Source organism: Cherax quadricarinatus, unplaced genomic scaffold (assembly GCF_038502225.1).
Source record: "Cherax quadricarinatus isolate ZL_2023a unplaced genomic scaffold, ASM3850222v1 Contig542, whole genome shotgun sequence".
Classification (NCBI taxonomy): Eukaryota; Metazoa; Arthropoda; class Malacostraca; order Decapoda; family Parastacidae; genus Cherax; species Cherax quadricarinatus.
In genome coordinates this window covers 97,501-119,995 of record NW_027195568.1, presented here as the reverse complement: position 1 = coordinate 119,995, position 22,495 = coordinate 97,501, and the positions used below count along the sequence as shown (strand labels likewise).

The 22,495-nt window shown below is 43.7% G+C and overlaps 1 protein-coding gene across 1 annotated transcript in view; it reads right to left on the bottom strand.

Moving 5' to 3' along the window:
* LOC128703090 (uncharacterized) overlaps window positions 1-22,495 on the bottom strand; it is a 122,401-nt gene that overhangs the window by 10,546 nt on the left and 89,360 nt on the right. The window lies entirely within an intron of this gene.

Sequence of the window (22,495 nt, the reverse complement as noted above, 5' to 3'; positions counted from 1 at the left end):
GGATGAATGCAGGAGGGTATGTGAACATGGGAAAAGAGCAAGATAATGACAGTAATAAAAAATATATAGGCAATGAAAGATTGAATATCAAATTGGAGGGAGTATGGAGGAAGCAAATGTATTCACATACTATGTGGGAGTGGATTTGTTGGCAGATGGGTATATGAAAAATGATGGAAAAAACCATACCCCTGGCCGGGACTGAACCCGCGGTCATAGTCTCAAAACTCCAGCCCGTCGCGTTAGCCACGTGTCATTACGATTTCTTGAGTCACGATGGAAAAAAGGCGGGTGGTTTGTCACATTTGAGGAGACAAAGAGCTTTAAGATAAGATAAGATAAGATTTCGTTCGGATTTTTAACCCCAGAGGATTAGCCACCCAGGATAACCCAAGAAAGTCAGTGCGTCATCGAGGACTGTCTAACTTATTTCCATTGGGGTCCTTAATCTTGCCCCCCAGGATGCGACCCACACCAGTCAACTAACACCCAGGTACCTATTTGCTGCTAGGTGAACAGGACAACAGGTGTAAGGAAACGTGTCGAAATGTTTCCACCCGCCGGGAATCGAACCCGGAACCTCCGTGTGCGAAGCGGGAGCTTTAGCCACCAGGCCACCCCATAGATTAGAGAGAGATATGTACTAGAGTACAGAGGCACCAACACTCTTATATGAGTGTGAAACATGGTGTTTTAAATGTTTCAGTTATGAGGAGGCTGGAGGCAGAGATGTGTTTGATGGTTATGTGTGGTATGAGTATCATGCAGAAAATTTCAAGTGTGCCAGTTAGGTGTGGGGTTATCAAAAGTATAATTCAGAGGGCTGAGGAGGGGTTATTGAGGTGGTTTGGGTATTTAGAGAGGACAGAGCAAAATATGATGACTACAAGGGTATTAAATTTGGGACGGAGAAATGACAGGGTAGGGGTCATCCCAAGAAAGGTTGGAGGGAGAGGGTGTAAGAAGTTTTTTTACTGCTAAGGGCTTCAACATCCAATAGGCTTAGGTGAGCAACATAGATCCGAGCCAGTGGAGATGAGTAGCCTTCACTTAATATGCTGTTGGAGTGTGAGCAAGGTAACATTTATGAAGGGATTTGGGGAAATCAGTTAGCTAGACTAAGTCCTGGAGGTGGAAAGTGCAGTGTGTGCAGTGCATGCACTGCTCTAAAGGAATGGTTCAGAGGGTCATCTGAAATGTGAAGTCACAATGTTCCTGACAAGGTAGCAGTTGAATGAATGACTCACAATGTGTGTGTATACTCTCCTATATGTTGATACAGGGGGTCAAGTCACAATTCTTAGCCCTTGTGTGTGTGTGTGTGTGTGTGTGTGTGTGTGTGTGTGTGTGTGTGTGTGTGTACTCACCTAATTGTACTCACCTAATTGTGGTTGCAGGGGTCGAGACTCAGCTCCTGGCCCCGCCTCTTCACTGATCGCTACTGGATCGTCTCTCTCTCTGCTTCCTGAGCTTTGTCATACCTCTTCTTAAAACTATGTATGGTTCCTGCCTCCACTACTTCACTTGTTAGGCTATTCCACTTCCTGATGACTCTATGACCGAAGAAATGCTTCCTAACGTCCCTGTTCACCTCCTCCTTGGTTATATGTACCTCATCCAGCACTTGCTGGTGCACCCCCCTGCTCTGATTTCCTGGAGTCCTACTGGTTTCCACTGTAAATACTTCTTTAAATCTTGTGTTGAGCTCCTGACTTACCTCCCGGTCGTTTCTTGTGAATTCCCCATCACCCTTCCTCAATCTGATTACCTGGTCCTTGACTGTTGTTTTCCTCCTGATGTGGCTGTACAACAGCTTCGGGTCAGTCTTGACTTTCGTTGCTATGTCATTTTCGTATTTCCGCTGAGCCTCCCTTCTTATCTGTGCATATTCGTTTCTGGCTCTTCGGCTAATCTCTTTATTTTCCTGAGTTCTCTGTCTTCTGTACCTTTTCCATTCTCTAGTACACCTAGTTTTTTGCCTCCCTACACCTTTGGGTGAACCAAGGACTCGTTCTGTTCTTCCCATTATTTCTGTTTCCCTTGGGAACAAACCTCTCCTCTGCCTCCTTGCATTTTGTTGCCACATAGTCCATCATTTCTTGTACTGGTTTTCCTGTCAGTTCCCTCTCCCACTGAATGTCTTGAAGGAAGTTCCTCAAGCCTGAATAGTTCCCCCTTTTGTAGTTTGGTTTTTCCCACCCTATTCCTGCTGCTCTTTCCACTTGGAGCTCAACTATGTAGTCGAAGCACAGAACCACATGATCACTAGCTCCCAGGGGCCTTTCATACATGATATCCTCGATGTCAGAACTACTCAAGGTGGATACAAGGTCCAGTCTTGCTGGTTCATCCTCTCCTCTCTCTCTGGTAGTGTCTCTAACATGTTGATGCATGAGGTTTTCCAGTACCACATCCATCATCTTGGCTCTGCATGTTTCGGGACCCCCATGGGGCTCCAGGTTTTCCCAGTCAATCTCCTTGTGATTGAAATCACCCATAACTAGTAACTTTGCTCCCCCCATGTGTGCTCTCCTGGCCACCTCGGCTAGTGTGTCGACCATTGCTCTGTTGCTCTCATCGTATTCTTCTCTTGGCCTCCTGCAGTTCTGTGGTGGGTTGTACATTACTGCAATTATCACCTTATGTCCCTCAGACTGGATTGTTCCTACTAAGTAGTCCCTTTCGCCCATGCCATCCATTCCTTCCATTTTCTCAAACCCCCACTGGTTTTTAATGAGCAGTGCAACTCCTCCTCCCCCTCTCCTCCCTCTGTCTTTCCTGAGGATTTGATATCCGGTTGGAAAGATTGAATCTGTTATTATTCTGGTGAGTTTTGTTTCTGTGAGTGCTATTATGTCTGGGGATGTCTCTTTGATTCTTTCATGCCACTCCTCATACTTATTTGTTATTCCATCTGCATTTGTATACCACACCTTCAACTTCTTTTCTAAGATTGTGGTCTGGGAGGTGTACTGGGGTTGGGGAAGTGGGAGACCTGATAAGGAACTATGGGTGGTTGCTGTGGGGGTGGAGTTTGTAATGCAGTGGGTGGGGGCATTGGATGTGGCATGGGTGTTTTGGTTTAGAGTGTTTGGTTGCACTGGGGTTGACCTGGTTGGGAGGCTTCTATAGGAAGTTGTGAGGGAGGCTGCATTTGATCTTCCTGTGACTGGGATCTCCTGTCTGTCTTCTCCATCCCCTCTCTTTCCTCCTTTCGCCTTTGTACCATCTCTGTTTCTGCCTTTCTGCTTGTGTTCTGTCGCGGTTGAGATACACCTTCCTGTATGCCGGCATGTCCCTTAATCGTGCTTTCTCCTGCAGGATCCTGTTCCGAGTCGATTCTGCCTTGAAGGTCACTTTCACTGGCCGGGTTCTTTTTTTTACATACCCCCCTATTCTCCGAAAATTTTCCAGCTGGGTCATGTCGTCTTCTCCTATTGCTTTCATGATTCTTTCAATTGCTTTTTTTTCCCCTTGTTTTCTGGCTTCATATGTTTCCCCTTCAACTTCCTGGAGTCCATACACAAAGACTGACCTCACCCTTTCATTCTCCCACTGCATATCCCTGTGTATCCTCTCATTCAATTTGATTTCCTCCATTGCAGCTTTCCTTTCTTCAGTTTCACTAGCTAATGTACTTGGGCTCAGTGGCCTATCATTTTCCCTTCTCGGCTTTCCCTGGGCTCTGCTGTGGTCTGTTAGGGCCTCCACATATAGCTTAGGTCTTTCATTTACTACATTCTCTACTGATTGAGCTTCTAAATGCTGTTTTGCTCCTTTTTTCCCTACAGTCCCCTTATTTGTGACTGAGGTAGCAGTCTCTGTTGTCAATCCCAAAATGTTCTTTAGTTCTTTAGGCTGTTTCAGATTTTTCAGTTCCTCTTCTAAACTCTGTATCCTGGCCTCTGCTGCTTTGACTTGCACCTCCCACTTCCTGCTTTCCATGTTTATCCTCTCTTCCATTCTCATGCTAAGTTCTTCTAGTTTCTTTTCCCATTCATGTTCCCTTTTTGTGAGCTCTGCTGCCCAATCTTCCTTTGCAGTTTCCTCCTCCTGTCTCTTGGTTTATCTTGTTGCTCTCTGGCAGCCCATTTTTGTTTTATCCTGATTGCCTCAGAGTGGGAAACCTATGTAATTCTGTATGTTAGGTTATATTGTGTATGTCAGAGTGTGGGGGGGGGGGAGGTAGAGGAGGAACTGTGGCTATGTGGGAGATTAGTGGGAAGGGGGAGTGGGAAGGAGAGTGAAGCAAGTGGGTGAGTGGGAGAGGGAGAGGGGGAAGGAGGGAGAGGGGGGAAGGAGGGAGAGGTGGGAAGGGGGAGGGTGAAAGAGGGAGGGGAGGGATCAGGTGAAGGAGTGAGATGTTGGTGGGGGAGGGGGGGAGTGTATGTGCGAGTCTGGCAATGTGTGTGTGTGGGGGGGGGTGGATATGTGTGGATATGTGTGGATATGTGTGGATGTGTGTGGATGTGTGTGGATGTGTGTGGATGTGTGTGGATGTGTGTGGATGTGTGTGGATGTGTGTGGATTTGTGTGGATGTGTGTGTGTGTGTGTGTGTGTGTACTCACCTAATTGTGGTTGCAGGGGTCGAGACTCGGCTCCTGGCCCTGCCTCTTCACAGATCGCTACTGGATCCTCTCTCTCTCTGCTTCCTGAGCTTTGTCATACCTCTTCTTAAAACTATGTATGGTTCCTGCCTCCACTACTTCACTTGCTAGGCTATCCCACTTGCTGAAAACTCTATGACTGAAGAAATACTTCCTAACGTCCCTGTGACTCGTCTGAGTCTTCAGCTTCCAGTTGTGAACCCTTGTCCCTGTGTCCCCTCTCTGGAACATCCTATCTCTGTCCACCTTGTCTATTCCCCGCAGTATCTTGTATGTCGTTATCATGTCTCCCCTGACCCTTCTGTCCTCCAGTGTCGTCAGTCCGATTTCCCTTAACCTTTCCTCATACGACATTCCCTTGAGCTCTGGGACTAGCCTTGTTGCAAACTTTTGTACTTTCTCTAACTTCTTGACGTGCTTGACCAGGTGTGGGTTCCAGACTGGTGCTGCATACTCCAGTATGGGCCTAACATACACAGTGTACAGTGTCTTGAACGATTCCTTATTAAGGTATCGGAACGCTATTCTCAGGTTTGCCAGGCGCCCGTATGCTGCAGCGGTTATTTGGTTGATGTGTGCCTCCGGTGATGTGCTCGGTGTTATGGTCACCCCAAGGTCTTTCTCCCTGAGCGAGGTCTGTAGTCTTTGTCCACCTAGCCTATACTCTGTCTGCGGTCTTCTTTGCCCCTCCCCAATCTTCATGACTTTGCATTTGGCTGGATTGAATTCGAGAAGCCAGTTACTGGACCACATGTCCAGCCTCTTCAGGTCTCTTTGCAGTCCTGCCTCATCCTCGTCCGATTTAATTCTTCTCATCAACTTCACGTCATCTGCGAACAGGGACACTTCAGAGTCTATTCCTTGTGTGTGTGTGTGTGTGTGTGTGCTACAGCTATTCAAGTGCCTAACAGCAGAGCTGTCCTCACCTAGTGTGTGCATATGTTTATGTAAACAGTCCTTATTTCCCACGTATGTACTACACATGTATTGTATATGTACCCGATCTCTTGGTTCCCACTGTACTCTCTTATGCATTTAAAATTACGTTAAAAAATAAATACACTAGGCTTCGCCTATATGCCGCTACCTCTAAATTTTATTAAATGCCAGTAAATGCTGCTTATTCTAATTCTGATAGCTCGAGAAGAGTGACCCCCTATTACAGTTAGAGACAGGTACTATTGACCCCACGCAACTCAAACTAGGTGAATATTACTTGCGGCTGGCAGTGGAGTAACGTTGCGGGTCTGGCCTGTCCCAGAAGTTGAAGTTTGATGCTTCTCGGTAATTTTTCCACTAACTTCCTGTATGCACTATAGTCTCTAGCTCTTCTAATTTTTTCACTCACTCACTGTATTTACTGACATCTATACATATCTCTTATCTCCCTGGTCTTGAGTCGCACTTATTCTTCAAAAAACCTCACAGCGTTATTATGGCAACACTATTTAGGCCTGACACAACCGTTCACCCTCCCAACGGCCCTCACTAAACACTCAGCCAATATTTCCTTTTTTTTCTTTTCTGTGATCACTTATATTTCCTTTTTTCGGGGCTTAAGTGATTATATGCACTCTTATGCGTGCACACGCCTATATCCCACACTCTATTCCTTATGGCACAGTCAGAAATTACCACCAAAACACGAGCTAAAACCGCGTGACTCCTCCACGAGTGTGTGTGTGTGCGTGTGTGTGTGTGTGTGTGTGTGTGTGTGTGTGTGTGTGTTAGTTACCATTTTGTCCTAGGCACATGTCGATTAGACACTAGGCCTGTTGTAGGTGTGTAGGTGTGTAGGTGTGTGTAGGTGTGTGTGTGTGTTAGTTACCATTTTGTCCTAGGCACATGTCGATTAGACACTAGGCCTGTTGTAGGTGTGTAGGTGTGTGTGTGTGTGTGTGTGTGTGTGTGTGTGTGTGTGTGTGTGTGTGTGTGTGTGTGTGTGTGTGTGTGTGTGTGTGTGTATGTGTGCATGTGTGCATATGTGCGTGTGTGTACTCACTCACCTATTTGTGGTTGCCGGGGTCGAGTCTTAGCTCCTGGCCCCGCCTCTTCACCGGTTGCTACTGGGCCCTCTCTCTCCCCGCTCCATGAGCTTTATCAAACCTCGTCTTAAAACTGTGTATGGTTCCTGCCTCCACTACGTCATTTTCTAGGCTATTCCACTGCCTTACAACTCTATGACTGAAGAAATACTTCCTACTATCTCTCTGACTCATTTGTGTCTTCAACTTCCAATTGTGGCCTCTTGTTTCTGTGTGTGTGTGTGTGTGTGTGTGTGTGTGTGTGTGTGTGCGCACGTGTGTGTGTGTGTGTGCACGTGTGTGTGTGTGTGCGCGTGCGCGTGTGTGTGTGTGTGTGTGTGTGTGTGTGTGTGTGTGTGTGTGTGTGTGTGTGTGTGTGTGTGTGTGTGTGTGTGTGTGTGTGTGTGTGTGTGTGCATGTGTGCGTGTGTGTGTGTGTGTGTTTGTACTCGCCTAATTGTGGTTGCAGGAGTCGAGACTCAGCTCCTGGCCCTGCCTCTTCACCGACCACTACTAGGTCCTCTCTCCCCCTGCTCCATGAGCCTTATCATACCTTGTCTTAAAACTATGTATAGTTCCTGCGTCCACTACATCGCTTGCCAGACTATTCCACTTCCTAACCACTCTATGACTGAAGAAATACACCTACCATCCGAATTACGACCTGCTCGACTTACGACCACTCGACTTACGACCGTGTTTTTTATGCCAAATTTCTGGGAAATAAACAACTATTTGTGTTGCACACAGTGTTTATCCTAAACCTTACAGTATAAAATACAGTACTAACAACAAAAAGTAAAGTAAAACATGAAATACCAAAATAAAACAAAATAAAGTCATTGCAAAAATGTTTTGTTGATATTCAGTAGTAAAGTTTGACTTACGACCATTTCGACTTACGACCAGTTTCTCGGAACCGAACTCCATCGTAAGTCGGATGGTAGGTGTACTTCCTAACATCCCTTTGACTCATCTGAGTCTTCAGCTTCCAATTGTCACCCCTTGTTTCAGTGTCCCATCTCTGGAACATCCTGTCTCTGTCCACCTTGTCTATTCCATGCAGTATTTTGTATGTTGTTATCATGTCTCCCCTGACCCTCCTGTCCTCCAGTGTTGTCAGGCCGATTTCCCTTAACCTTTCTTCATAGGACATTCCCCTTAGCTCTGGAACTAGCCTTGTTGCAAACCTTTGCACTTTCTCTAATTTCTTGACGTGTTTGACCATTTGTGTGTTCCAAACTGGTGCTGCGTACTCCAGTATGGGCCTGACATACACAGTGTATAAAGTCTTGAATGATTCCTTACTGATGTACCGGAACGTTATTCTCAGGTTTGCCAAGCGCCCATATGCCGCAGCAGTTATCTGGTTAATGTGTGCTTCTGGCGATGTACTCGGTATTATACTCACTCCTAGGTCTTTCTCCTTGAGTGAGGTTTGCAGCCTTTGGCCACCTAGCCTATACTCTGTCTGCAGTCTTCTTTGCCCTCCTCCGATCTTCGTGACTTTGCATTTAGCAGGGTTAAATTCTAGGAGCCAGTTTCTGGACCACACATCCAGCCTGTCCAGGTCTCTTTGTAAACCTGTCTGGTCCGCGTCTGATTTAATCTCCTCATTAACTTCACGTCATCTGCAAACAGGGATACTTCTGAGTCTATCCCTTCCGTCATGTCGTTCACATATACCAAGAATAGCACTGGTCCCAGGACTGACCCCTGTGGGACCCCGCTCGCCACTGGCGCCCACTGTGATACCTCATCACGGACCATGACTCGCTGTTAGGTAATCTCTGATCCACTGTAGTGCCCTTCCTGTTATACGTGCCTGTTCCTCTAGCTTCTGTACTAATCTTTTGTGAGGAACTGTGTCGAAGGCCTTCTTGCAGTCCAAGAAAATGCAATCAACCCATCCCTCCCTTTCATTTCTTACTTCAGTTACCTCATCATAAAACTTTAGTAGGTTTGTGACACAGGATTTGCCTTCCATGAATCCGTGCTGTCTGTCGTTTATAATCTTGTTCCGCTCCAGGTGCTCCACCACTCTCCTCCTGATAATCTTTTCCAAGACTTTGCATACTATACTTGTCAGTGACACTGGTCTATAATTTAGTGCTTCATTTCTGTCTCCCTTCTTAAAGATGGGTACTACATTTGCCTTCTTCCATACTTCAGGTAGTTGCCCAGTTTCAAGGGAAGTGTTGAAGATTTTGGTTAGTGGCACACGTAGTGTCCGGTCCCACCGCCTTTGAGGTATCAAGGTCACTTAGGAGCTTCTCCACCTCCTTCTCAGTTGTGTGTAATTCATTTGTTGGTATATCATTTTTTTGCAAAGTGTGAGATGGACTGTCTCCCTTCTTAAAGATGGGTACTACATTTGCCTTCTTCCATACTTCAGGTAGTTGCCCAGTTTCAAGGGAAGTGTTGAAGATTTTGGTTAGTGGCACACGTAGTGTCCGGTCCCACCGCCTTTGAGGTATCAAGGTCACTTAGGAGCTTCTCCACCTCCTTCTCAGTTGTGTGTAATTCATCCAACACTTGTTGGTATATCCCTTGTTGCTGTACGTCACTGTTTTGTCTTCCTGTTGTCCCTTTAGCCTCATGTTGAGCTCCTCACATACCTCCTGGTCGTTTCTTGTGAGCTCCCCACCTTCTTTCCTCAACCTGATTACCTGGTCCTTGACTGTTGTCTTCCTCCTGATGTGGCTGTAGAGTAATTTCGGGTCAGACTTGACTTTCGATGCTATGTCATTTTCATACTGCCGCTGCGCCTCCCTCCTTATCTGTGCATACTCGTTTCTGGCTCATCGATTAATCTCTTTATTCTCCTGAGTCCTTTGCCTTCTGTACTTGTTCCATTTTCAAGAGCACATAGTTTTTGCCTCCCTGCACCTTCGGGTAAACCAAGGGCTCGTTCTGTCCTTCCCATTATTTCTGTTACCCTTGGGAACAAACCTTTCCTCTGCCTCCTTGCATTTTGTTGTTACAAAGTCCATCATTTCGTTTACTGATTTTCCTACCAACTCCTGTTCCCACTGAACCTCCTGCAGGAATGTCCTCATTCCTGTGTAGTCCCCCTTTTATAGTTTAGCTTTTCCCTTTCTACTCCTGTTACCCTCTCCACTTTTAGCTCCACAATGCATTCAAAGCTCATAACTACGTGGTCACTAGCTCCATGGGGCCTTTCATATGTGATGTGCTCAATGTCTAAGCTACTAAGGGTGAACACGAGATCCAGTCTTGCTGGTTCATCCTCCCCTCTCTCTCTCTGGTAGTATCCCTAACATATTGGTGCATGAGATTTGCCAGCACAACATCCATCACCTTGGCTCTCCATGTTTCGGGACCCCCATGTTTGTGTGTGTGTGTGTGTGTGTGTGTGTGTGTGTGTGTGTGTGTGTGTGTGTGTGTGTGTGTGTGTACTCACCTAGTTGAGGTTGCGGGGTTCGAGTCCGAGCTCCTGGCCCCGCCTCTTCACTGATCGCTACTAGGTCACTCTCCCTGAGCCGTGAGCTTTATCATACCTCTGCTTAAAGCTATGTATGGATCCTGCCTCCACTACATCACTTCCCAAACTATTCCACTTACTGACTACTCTGTGGCTGAAGAAATACTTCCTAACATCCCTGTGATTCATCTGTGTCTTCAGCTTCCAACTGTGTCAACTTGTTACTGGGTCCAATCTCTGGAACATCCTGTCTTCATCCACCTTGTCAATTCCTCTCAGTATTTTGTATGTCGTTATGTCCCCCCTATCTCTCCTGTCCTCCAGTGTCGTCAGGTTGATTTCCCTTAACCTCTCCTCGTAGGACATACCTCTTAGCTCTGGGACTAGTCTTGTTGCAAACCTTTGCACTTTCTCTAGTTTCTTTACGTGCTTGGCTAGGTGTGGGTTCAAAACTGGTGCCGCATACTCCAATATGGGCCTAACGTACATGGTGTACAGGGTCCTGAATGATTCCTTATTAAGATGTCGGAATGCTGTTCTGAGGTTTGCTAGGCGCCCATATGCTGCAGCAGTTATTTGGTTGATGTGCGCTTCAGGAGATGTGCCTGGTGTTATACTCACCCCAAGATCTTTTTCCTTGAGTGAGGTTTGTAGTCTCTGGCCCCCTAGACTGTACTCCGTCTGTGGTCTTCTTTGCCCTTCCCCAATCTTCATGACTTTGCACTTGGTGGGATTGAACTCCAGGAGCCAATTGCTGGACCAGGTCTGCAGCCTGTCCAGATCCCTTTGTAGTTCTGCCTGGTCTTCGATCGAGTGAATTCTTCTCATCAACTTCACGTCATCTGCAAACAGGGACACCTCAGAGTCTATTCCTTCCGTCATGTCGTTCACAAATACCAGAAACAGCACTGGTCCTAGGACTGACCCCTGTGGGACCCCGCTGGTCAAAAGTGCCCACTCTGACACTTCGCCACATACCGTGACTCGCTGCTGTCTTCCTGTCAAGTATTCCCTGATCCATTGTAGTGCCTTCCCTGTTATCCCTGCTTGGTCCTCCAGTTTTTGCACCAATCTCTTGTGTGGAACTGTGTCAAACGCCTTCTTGCAGTCCAAGAAAATGCAATCCACCCCTCTCTCTCTTGTCTTACTGCTGTCACCATGTCATAGAACTCCAGTAGGTTTGTGACACAGGATTTCCCGTCCCTGAAACCATGTTGGCTGCTGTTGATGAGATCGTTCCTTTCTAGGTGTTCCACCACTCTTCTCCTGATAATCTTCTCCATGATTTTGCATACTATACATGTCAGTGACACTGGTCTGTAGTTTAATGCTTCATGTCTGTCTCCTTTTTTAAAGATTGGGACTACATATGCTGTCTTCCATGCCTCAGGCAATCTCCCTATTTCGATAGATGTATTGAATATTGTTGTTAGGGGTACACATAGTGCCTCTGCTCCCTCTCTCAATACCCATGGGGAGATGTTATCTGGCCCCATTGCCTTTGAGGTATCTAGCTCACTCAGAAGCCTCTTTACTTCTTCCTCGGTTGTGTGCACTGTGTCCAGCACATGGTGGTGTGCCCCACCTCTCCGTCTTTCTGGAGCCCCTTCTGTCTCCTCTGTGAACACTTCTTTGAATCTCTTGTTGAGTTCCTCACATGTGTGTGTGTGTGTGTGTGTGTGTGTGTGTGTGTGTGTGTGTGTGTGTGTGTGTGTGTGTATTTTTTTTTTTTTTGTTATAACAAGTCGGCCATCTCCCACCGAGGCAGGGTGACCCAAAAATGAAAAAAAAAATCCCCAAAAAGAAAATACTTTCATCATCATTCAACTCTTTCACCTCACTCACACAATCACTGTTTTTGCAGAGGTGCTCAGAATACAACAGTTTAGAAGTATATACGTATAAAGATAAACAATACAGTAGACCCTCGACATTCGATACTAATCCGTTCCTGAGAGCTATCGAAAGTTGAATTAATTTTCCCCATAAGAAATAATGGAAATCAAATTAATCCGTGCAAGACACGCAAAAGTCCGAAAAAAAAAAATTTACCACATGATATATTAAGTTTAATGCAATAGAATAATTACAATAACAACAATAACAATAGATTAATAACAATAGAATAATTGACACTTACCTTTAATAAAGATCTGGTGATGATTGATGGGATGGGAGGAGGGGAGAGTATGGATGGTGTTGGTGTTTAGAAGAGGAATCCCCTTCCATTAGGACTTGAACTGGCAGCCTCACCATGCCTTACCACACTGTGTATGCCACTACAATTCTTAAATCTTTCAAATCAACCTTTGCTGGCCTTAAATTCACTCACATCACCACTAGTTGCAGGCAATTTCTTTACCAAATCATCATGCACTCCGACACACGCACTCAACTTTCGTACTTTGCAATTATCTCTTTCTTCATTTCAATAGTCATTAGCACCTTTTTTCTCGAAGGGTTGGCACTAGAAGCTTTCTTGGGGCCCATGGTTACTTATTTTGTAGAAACAAGCACCAAAAACAGTGATAATATGTATAATATGGAATGTACCGAATGTATCCTTAGATGCACGCACACTCACTGGCTTGTAAACACTGGCACACACGATGCAGTTCAGGCCATAGGTGGACACGTCTCGTACGAATTGTATCGAATTTCGGGTTTTCCATCGAATGTTGAGGCGAAATTTTTGCGTTAAAATGCATCAAATGTTGGATTTATCGAATGTCGATGCCATCGAATGTCGGGGGTCCACTGTACAGCCCTCCAAACTGCCAATATCCCGAACCCCTCCTTTAGAGTACAGGCATTGTACTTCCCATTTCCAGGACTCAAGTCTGGCTATATAAAAATAACCGGTTTCCCTGAATCCTTTCACTAAATATTACCCTGCTCACACTCCAACAGATCATCACGTCCCAAATACCATTCAACTCCATTCACTCTTATTGAACATGCTCACGCACGCCTGCTGGAAGTCCAAGCCCCTCACCCACAAAACCTCCCTTACCCCTTCCTTCCAACCTCTTCGAGGATGACCCCTACCCCGCCTTCCTTTCCTTACAGATTTAAATGCTCTCCATGTTATTCTACTTTGATCAATTCTCTCTAAATGACCAAACCACCTCAACAACCCCTCTTTAGCCCTCTGACTAATACTTTTATTAACTCTACACCTTCTCCTAATTTCCACACTCCGAATTTTCTGCATAATATTTACACCACACATGCCCTTAAACAGGACATCTCACTGCCTCCAACCACCTCCTTGCTGCTGCATTTACAACCCAAGCTTCACACCCATATAAGAGTGTTAGTACTACTATACAGTAGGGCCCCACTTATACGGCGGGTTAGGTTCCAGGCTACCGCCGTAAAGCGGAAATCGCCGTAAAGTGGAACACCCTTTTTTTCCACTTATAAATGCATACAAACACTAGATAACAAGTTTACACTAACATATATTAAGTTAGCAATAGAACCAGGCATCAAAAAACAATAAAAAGGTACAATACACACATAGTGCACTCATTACTTACCTTAAAATATTTATAGTCTTAATCTAGGGTGAGACAAGTAGTATTTATTGTAAGAAATCAAGTGTGGTATGTATTGTAATAGCCTCACCAGGCCACCCCACCCACACATACTATTCTATGATATTTAAGCATCCCAGAGCGATAAAATGTATATACAGTTCACTCATTACTTACCTTAAAATATTTGTAGTCTTAATGTAGGGTCAGGAGTAAGTAAATGAGATAAAACGAATAAATGAGAGAAAGAATGAGTACATGAGAGGGGGCAGGCGCAGTTATGTAAACAAACCAGGGGAAGGTAAGTTTTGTAAACAAACGAAATGTACACATCTGGTTTGTGTACAAGTTACATTGTGTACAGGTTGTCTCTACATTGATACGGTAGAATTAATAAAGAAGAACACTCCCATTCTCATGTAACATCATTTTGAGAAGAAATGAAGCTCTGAGTGAAGGCAATGGAAATAAGTCACACTGACTTTTTTGGGTTATCCTAGGTTCTCTACACGTATGTTGTTATGTATGATAATCTATGTAACTGTATTTGTGTATACCTGAATAAACTTACTTACATACATACGAAAGGAATAATTTTCTACAGTTACCCCCAGTAACACATTTACTCTTATGTTAGATTAGAGAAAATGTTATTCTTGCCGTCACTTGTACAAGTTATGTGGCTCCCACATCTTATATTTATGTTTATTTATTCTATTGTGGGGTGTATTTATCATCTTTTTATGTTATGTATCGTGTTTATTATATAATTTTGAAAAAAATATCATGGATGGATTAATGAAAATGTGTATATTACCGTAATATACGACATTTAATGAGACTCGGTATTGTTATTATCACCACTTGTGCAAGTCGTCTGCTACGACATCTCACATTTGTTTATTTATTCTACTGTGGGGTGTATTTATCTTATTTATATGTTATGCATCGTGTTTATTATATAATTTTGAAAAAAATATCATGGATGGATTAATGAAAATGTGTATATTACCGTAATATACGACATTTAATGAGACTCGGTATTGTTATTATCACCACTTGTGCAAGTCATCTGCTACGACATCTCACATTTGTTTATTTATTCTACTGTGGGGTGTATTTATCTTATTTATATGTTATGCATCGTGTTTATTATATAATTTTGAAAAAAATATCATGGATGGATTAATGAAAATGTGTATATTAACGTAATATACGACATTTAAATGACTCGATGTATGTAAGTTTATTTAGGTACAGGTATACATAAGTATAATTATCAGAGTATATATAAAATATGAAATAACTTTTAAAAACATTTGAAATTTTGGAGTTTCCAGACAAAATGGAGAGACTTAGTGCTTACTGAGCTCATGGAGAATGTAAACAAACAGGGTGGGGCACGGTGACCGTATTAGAAAGTCAGGTGGGGGGAGCCGTATAGTGAGTTTTGGTCATAATTTGAAATGTCCGTATTAGCGGAACGCCGTAAAGCGGAACGCCGTAAAGCGGGGCCCTCCTGTACTTTCATACATTCCCTTTTCTGCCTCAATAGATAACATTTTTTTGTCTCCACATATACCTCAACGCACTATTCACCTTTTTTCCCCCATCAATTCTATGATTAACCTCATCCTTCATAAATCCATCCGTCGACACATCAACTCCCAAGTATCTGAAAACATTCACTTCTTCCATACTCCTCCTCCCCAATTTGATATCCAATTTTTCTTTATCTAAATCACTTGATACCCTCATCACCTTATACTGTCTGAAGTTGTTACAGGGCTGAGTAAGCCTTCACAAGTGGCGACTTTGCCAGGATCAACTCGACTGAATCAAGATTCAACTCCATCTCGAATCTACCATTGGAACTTCAATGCCACATACCACAGACGGTTACCACCAGCCATGAGTAATCATTCTCTATGGTAGGACCATACCCTGGCCGGGATTGAACCCACGGTCAGAGAGTCTCAAAACTCCAGACCGTCGCGTTAGCCACTAGACCAGCTAGCCATAATAAGATTTGTCCAACTAGGTATATTTCTACACCATAGGAAGGTTAGCATAGGCACTATGCTAACCTTCCTATGGTGTAGAAATATACCTAGTTGGACGAATCTTATTGTGGCTAGCTGGTCTAGTGGCTAACGCGACGGTCTGGAGTTTTGAGACTCTGACCATGGGTTCAATCCCGGCCGGGGTATGATTTGTTTGCAATCGTGTCATTACGATTTCGTGAGTTATGGTAGGACTACAGTGCAGGTATTTAAAAGATTTGGTGATTGTTATAGTCTCAATTTATTGTAAGTCAGGGTATACTAGTTAATTCTGTCACCTTTATTTCTGAGCTTGAAACGATTTGGAGGAATAGACTCTAGGGACCCGAGATTTTCCAGTGACAAATTGTTTCATTGAGCTCTTTATTATATCAAGGGAACTGTCGTAGGACACTCTTGATTTGTTAGTGAGAAGATTGGATGGTCAAGGGACCCCATTCTACTTGCTGTTTGCTTGGAGCCGGCATAGAGCCCTCCGTTTTCATTTACACATACTGTTTAATCAAAGCAAGGATCGAACCCTCCGATATATTTACAGTTTGAGCAGAGCAGGAACTGAACCCTCCGTTTTTTTTATATATCCATTTCATTTTCCCCTGGTAGTTTAAGTTATTCTTGCAAGTATGGAGGAATACCAGTTTTGGATGAACACTGGGAGTAAGTTAGGAATAACGGGGAAGAATTTAGAAGCTTTCATTAGCCCTAAGATCCAGGAAAGAGAAAGAAAGGAGAGAGAGAACCTTGAGAGAGAGGAGAAAAAGGAGAGAGAGAATCGAAAGAGAGGAGAAAAAGGAGAGAGATCGAATTGAAAGAGAAAACCAAGATAGACAGTTAGAAAGAGAGATAGAAGACAAAAAGGAGCGTGATAGACTTGATCGTGAGGAGAGAGCTAAAGTACGTGAGGAACAAGTTAAATTAAGAGAACTTGAGGAAAGAGCAAAGGATAGAGAAGTTGAGGAAAGAGCTAGAGAATGTGAGAAAAGAGCTAGAGAACATGAGTTAAGAGAGAGAGAAAAAGATCGCGAGCTCGAAAAATATCGCATTGAATTAGAGAATAAAAAGTTAACTTTTACACAACAACAATTAGAAGAAGGAGTAATTGAACATCATGCAGCTAGTGCACATATTCCAGCTTGGAATGACAGATCGGGTCGCCTGCCAACCAATGAGAAGTGTTGAAGGAGAAGGACTTTTGCAAAAGTCCAGATCTACCTGCCTGATTAACTGTAGGCGACAGCAGACAACAACCCCTCACCTTTGTAGTGGTAAAGAACCTGCTTTCCTGTCATCTGGACTGACTATTCAAGGCTATAGACTGTGAAGATCTAACCGTTGGGTTGTCACCAACACCTGTGACCCCCCACCCCCACATCATCAGTAACGGCTAGAATTTCTACAAGACGGTGTCAACCTCCACCAGACACCCCATTATAACTGTACATATTAGCGTTGAATTCAAATGTCATTTTTTTCATTTAATTTTTCATCTTTCTTTCAAATAGGTTACACCTTCATGTTTCACTGTTTTATCTTTGCATTAAAAAATAATAAAGTGTTTATCTTTGTGAATAATTATTTCTTTTTCTATTCATTAATTTTCCTGAGGAGGAGCCAGCCTTGGTAATACTGTCTGAAGTTGTTACAGGGCTGAGTAAGCCTTCACAGGACCTGTCTGCCGCCCGCTCTGTTCGCGTCCCCACGCAGGCGCCGTGAGCAGTCTAGCTTTGTTTATGCTTGAGTGAACACTAACCTGCACTCTCATTCACGCATTTTACGATTATTTCGTTGTGTTTAGCGCTTGTGGGACTGTGAAATAAGCTGCCATGGGCCCAAAGAAACTTGCTAGTGGTACCCCTGTGGTAAAGAAAGTGAGAAACACCATAGATGTGAAGAAGGAAATAATACAGAAGTATGAGAGTGGTGTGAGACTTGTTGAGCTTGCCAGGATGTATGGGAAAAACAAGTCAACCATCAGTTCTATCCTGTCAAAGAAAGAACAAATCAAGGAAGCTGATGTTGCAAAAGGTGTTAATATAGGGAGTGGATGAGGTGCCTTCTTCAAAGATTAAGGAGATTTGTGCCAAGTGGAATGATGTCCAAATGTTTGTGCAGAAGTACCACCCTGAGCAAGCTGAAACAAGCCATCTTTGCAACAAGTTCAGTGACAGAACCATGTCCCATTTTAGGGAAATGTTAAAGAGGCACCAGAAACAGAGGACTGTGGACAGTTATTTTGTGAGACAGGGGTCCAGTGACTCTCAAGCTGGTCCTAGTGGCATTAAAAGACAGAGAAGGGAAGTAACCCCAGAGAGGGCTTTACCTTAAGTCCTCATGGAGAGGGATTCTCCTTCCAAACACTAACCCCAACTCCCTCTCTCCTCTCTCCCTATCCATCACTAATCTTCAATAAAGGTAAGTAAAAATGTTATTTTATATGCATTACTACACAGATGACAGCAAGGAAATGAGTGAGCTACTCAAGTCCCAATATGACTCAGTTTTTAGCAAGCCGCTAACCAGACTGAGAGTCGAAGATCAAAATGAATTTTTTATGAGAGAGCCACAAAATTTGATTAACACAAGCCTATCCAATGTTATCCTGACGCCAAATGACTTCGAACAGGCGATAAATGACATGCCAATGCACTCTGCCCCAGGGCCAGACTCATGGAACTCTGTGTTCATCAAGAACTGCAAGAAGCCCCTATCACGAGCCTTTTCCATCCTATGGAGAGGGAGCATGGACACGGGGGTCATCCCACAGTTACTAAAAAAGACAGACATAGCCCACTCCACAAAGGGGGCAGTAAAGCGACAGCAAAGAACTACAGACCAATAGCACTAACATCCCATATCATAAAAATCTTTGAAAGGGTCCTAAGAAGCAAGATCACCACCCATCTAGAAACCCATCAGTTACACAACCCAGGGCAACATGGGTTTAGAACAGGTCGCTCCTGTCTGTCTCAACTATTGGATCACTACGACAAGGTCCTAAATGCGCTAGAAGACAAAAAGAATGCAGATGTAGTATATACAGACTTTGCAAAAGCCTTCGACAAGTGTGACTATGGCGTAATAGCGCACAAAATGCGTGCTAAAGGAATAACAGGAAAAGTTGGTCGATGGATCTATAATTTCCTCACTAACAGAACACAGAGAGTAGTCGTCAACAGAGTAAAGTCTGAGGCAGCTACGGTGAAAAGCTCTGTTCCACAAGGCACAGTACTCGCTCCCATCTTGTTCCTCATCCTCATATCCGACATAGACAAGGATGTCAGCCACAGCACCGTGTCTTCCTTTGCAGATGACACCCGAATCTGCATGACAGTGTCTTTCATTGCAGACACTGCAAAGCTCCAGGCGGACATCAACCAAATCTTTCAGTGGGCTGCAGAAAACAATATGAAGTTCAACGATGAGAAATTTCAATTACTCAGATATGGTAAACATGAGGAAATTAAATCTTCGTCAGAGTACAAAACAAATTCTGGCCACAAAATAGAGCGAAACACCAACGTCAAAGACCTGGGAGTGATCATGTCGGAGGATCTCACCTTCAAGGACCATAACATTGTATCAATCGCATCTGCTAGAAAAATGACAGGATGGATAATGAGAACCTTCAAAACTAGGGAGGCCAAGCCCATGATGACACTCTTCAGGTCACTTTTTCTATCTAGGCTGGAATATTGCTGCACACTAACAGCACCTTTCAAGGCAGGTGAAATTGCCGACCTAGAAAATGTACAGAGAACTTTCACGGCGCGCATAACGGAGATAAAACGCCTCAATTACTGGGAGCGCTTGAGGTTCCTAAACCTGTATTCCCTGGAACGCAGGAGGGAGAGATACATGATTATATACACCTGGAAAATCCTAGAGGGACTAGTACCGAACTTGCACACGAAAATCACTCACTACGAAAGCAAAAAACTTGGCAGACGATGCACCATCCCCCCAATGAAAAGCAGGGGTGTCACTAGCACGTTAAGAGACCATACAATAAATGTCAGGGGCCCGAGACTGTTCAACTGCCTCCCAGCACACATAAGGGGGATTACCAACAGACCCCTGGCAGTCTTCAAGCTGGCACTGGACAAGCACCTAAAGTCAGTTCCTGATCAGCCGGGCTGTGGCTCGTACGTTGGTTTGCGTGCAGCCAGCAGCAACAGCCTGGTTGATCAGGCTCTGATCCACCAGGAGGCCTGGTCACAGACCGGGCCGCGGGGGCGTTGACCCCCGGAACTCTCTCCAGGTAAACTCCAGGTAATACATAATTAAAAACTATAGTATTTGTTGTATGTAAAACTGTAATTAATCTCTATAAAATGTAATTTTTGTGTGAATATTTTTGGGTTTCTAGAATGGATTAATTGTATTTCCATTATTTCTTATGGGAAATATTGCTTCGAATTTCAGACTTTTCGAATTTAGAACTAGCTCCTGGAATGAATTAAGTTCGATTTTTGAGGTTCCACTGTATGAAAATTAGGAGGTGTGGAGTTAATAAAAGTATTAGTCAGAGGGCTGAAGAGGGGTTGTTGAGGTGGTGTGGTCATTAAGAGAGAATGGATCAAAGCAGAATGACATGGAGAGCGTATAAATCTGTAGGGAAAGGATGGCAGGGTAGGGGTCATCCTCGAAAAGGTTAGAGAGAGGGTGTAAAGGAAGTTTTGTGGGCGAGGAGCTTGGATTTCCAGCAAGCGTGCATGAGCGTGTTAGATAGGAGTGAATGGAGACGAATGGTTTTGGGGCCTGACGAGCTGCTGGAGTGTGAGCAAGGTAATATTTAGTGAAGGAATTCAGGGAAACCGGTTATTTTTATATAGCCAGACTTGAGTTCTAGAAATGGGAAGTACAATGCCTGCACTTTAACCCTTAAACTGTCCAAATGTAGATCTAAGTTTTTTCAACATTTGAAAGTCTGTAAAAAAACAGAGCTTTTTCTTTTTTACATTTGAAAACTTGTAAAAAAAACTTTGATCTACATTTTTTTTTGTTATATTTGAAAATGTGTTAAAAAACGTAGATCTACTTTTGGAGCACTACACATGAGAACGTAGATCTGTTTGGACAGTTTAAGGGTTAAAGGAGAGGTTTAGGATATTGGCAGTTTGGAGGGATGTGTAATAGGACAGCATACACGTATATATAATTGGTGCCCTGATATTATATTCTATATGGAGTTTATTATATTATTTCAGGTCACTTTTTATACTGTATCTTTATATATGCTTCTAAACTGTTGTATCTGAGCACCTCTGCAAAAACAGTGATTATGTATTAGTGAGTTGAAGGTGTTGAATGATGATGAAAATATTTTTGTTTTGGGGATTTTCTTTCTTTTTGGGTCACCCTGCCTAGGTGGGAGACGACCGACTTGTTTGAAAAAAAAATTATATATATACAGTGGACCCCCGGTTCTCGAAGTCATCGGTATCCGATAAATTCGGTATCCGAAGCATTATATCGAAAAAATTTGCCTCGGTTCCCATTACAAAACCCAGTATGCGATACGATTCGTACGAGACGTGTCCACGTGTGACCTGAACTGCCCCGTGTGTGCCAGTGTTTACAAGCCAGCCAGTGTGCGCGCATCTAAGGATACATTCAGTACATTCTGTATTATCCATATTATCACTGTTTTTGGTGCTTGTTTCTGGAAAATAAGTCACCATGGGCCCCAGGAAAGATTCTAGTGCCAACCCATCGAGACCAAGGGTGCTAATGACTATTGAAATGAAGAAAGAGATAATTGCAAAGTATGAAAGTGAAGTGCGTGTGTAGAACCTAGCCAAGTTGTATAGTAAATCTCAATCAACCATCTCTACTACAGTGAGCAGGAAAATGGCAATCAAGGAAGCTGTTCTTCCAAAAGGTGCAACTTTGATTACAAAACAGCGATACCCCTTCTAAACATTAAAAACTTTGACACTCTCCCCTCCTCCAATCCCATCAATCATCACAGATCTTCATTAAAGGTAAGTGTCAATCATTCTATTGTTATTGTAATTATTCTATTGCATTAAACTTAATATTTCATGTGGTAAAAGTTTTTTTTTTCATACTTTTGGGTGTCTTGCACGGATTAATTTGATTTCCATTATTTCTTATGGGGAAAACTGATTCGCTTTCCGATAATTTTGCTTTACGATGAGCTCTCAGGAACGGATTAATAATGTGAACCGGGGGTCCACTGTATGTATGTATGTTTTTTTTTTTTTTTATAATCACACTGGCCGATTCCCACCAAGGCAGGGTGGCACGAAAAAGAAAAACTTTCACCATCATTCACTCCATCACTGTCTTGCCAGAAGGGTGCTTTACACTACAGTTTTTAAACTGCAACATTAACACCCCTCCTTCAGAGTGCAGGCACTGTACTTCCCATCTCCAGGACTCAAGTCCGGCCTGCCGGTTTCCCTGAACCCCTTCATAAATGTTACTTTGCTCACACTCCAACAGCACGTCAAGTATTAAAAACCATTTGTCTCCATTCACTCCTATCAAACACGCTCACGCATGCCTGCTGGAAGTCCAAGCCCCTCGCACACAAAACCTCCTTTACCCCCTCTCTCCAGCCTTTCCTAGGCCGACCCCTACCCCGCCTTCCTTCCACTACAGACTGATGCACTCTTGAAGTCATTCTGTTTCGCTCCATTCTCTCTACATGTCCGAACCACCTCAACAACCCTTCCTCAGCCCTCTGGACAACAGTTTTGGTAATCCCGCACTTCCTCCTAACTTCCAAACTACGAATTCTCTGCATTATATTCACACCACACATTGCCCTCAGACATGACATCTCCACTGC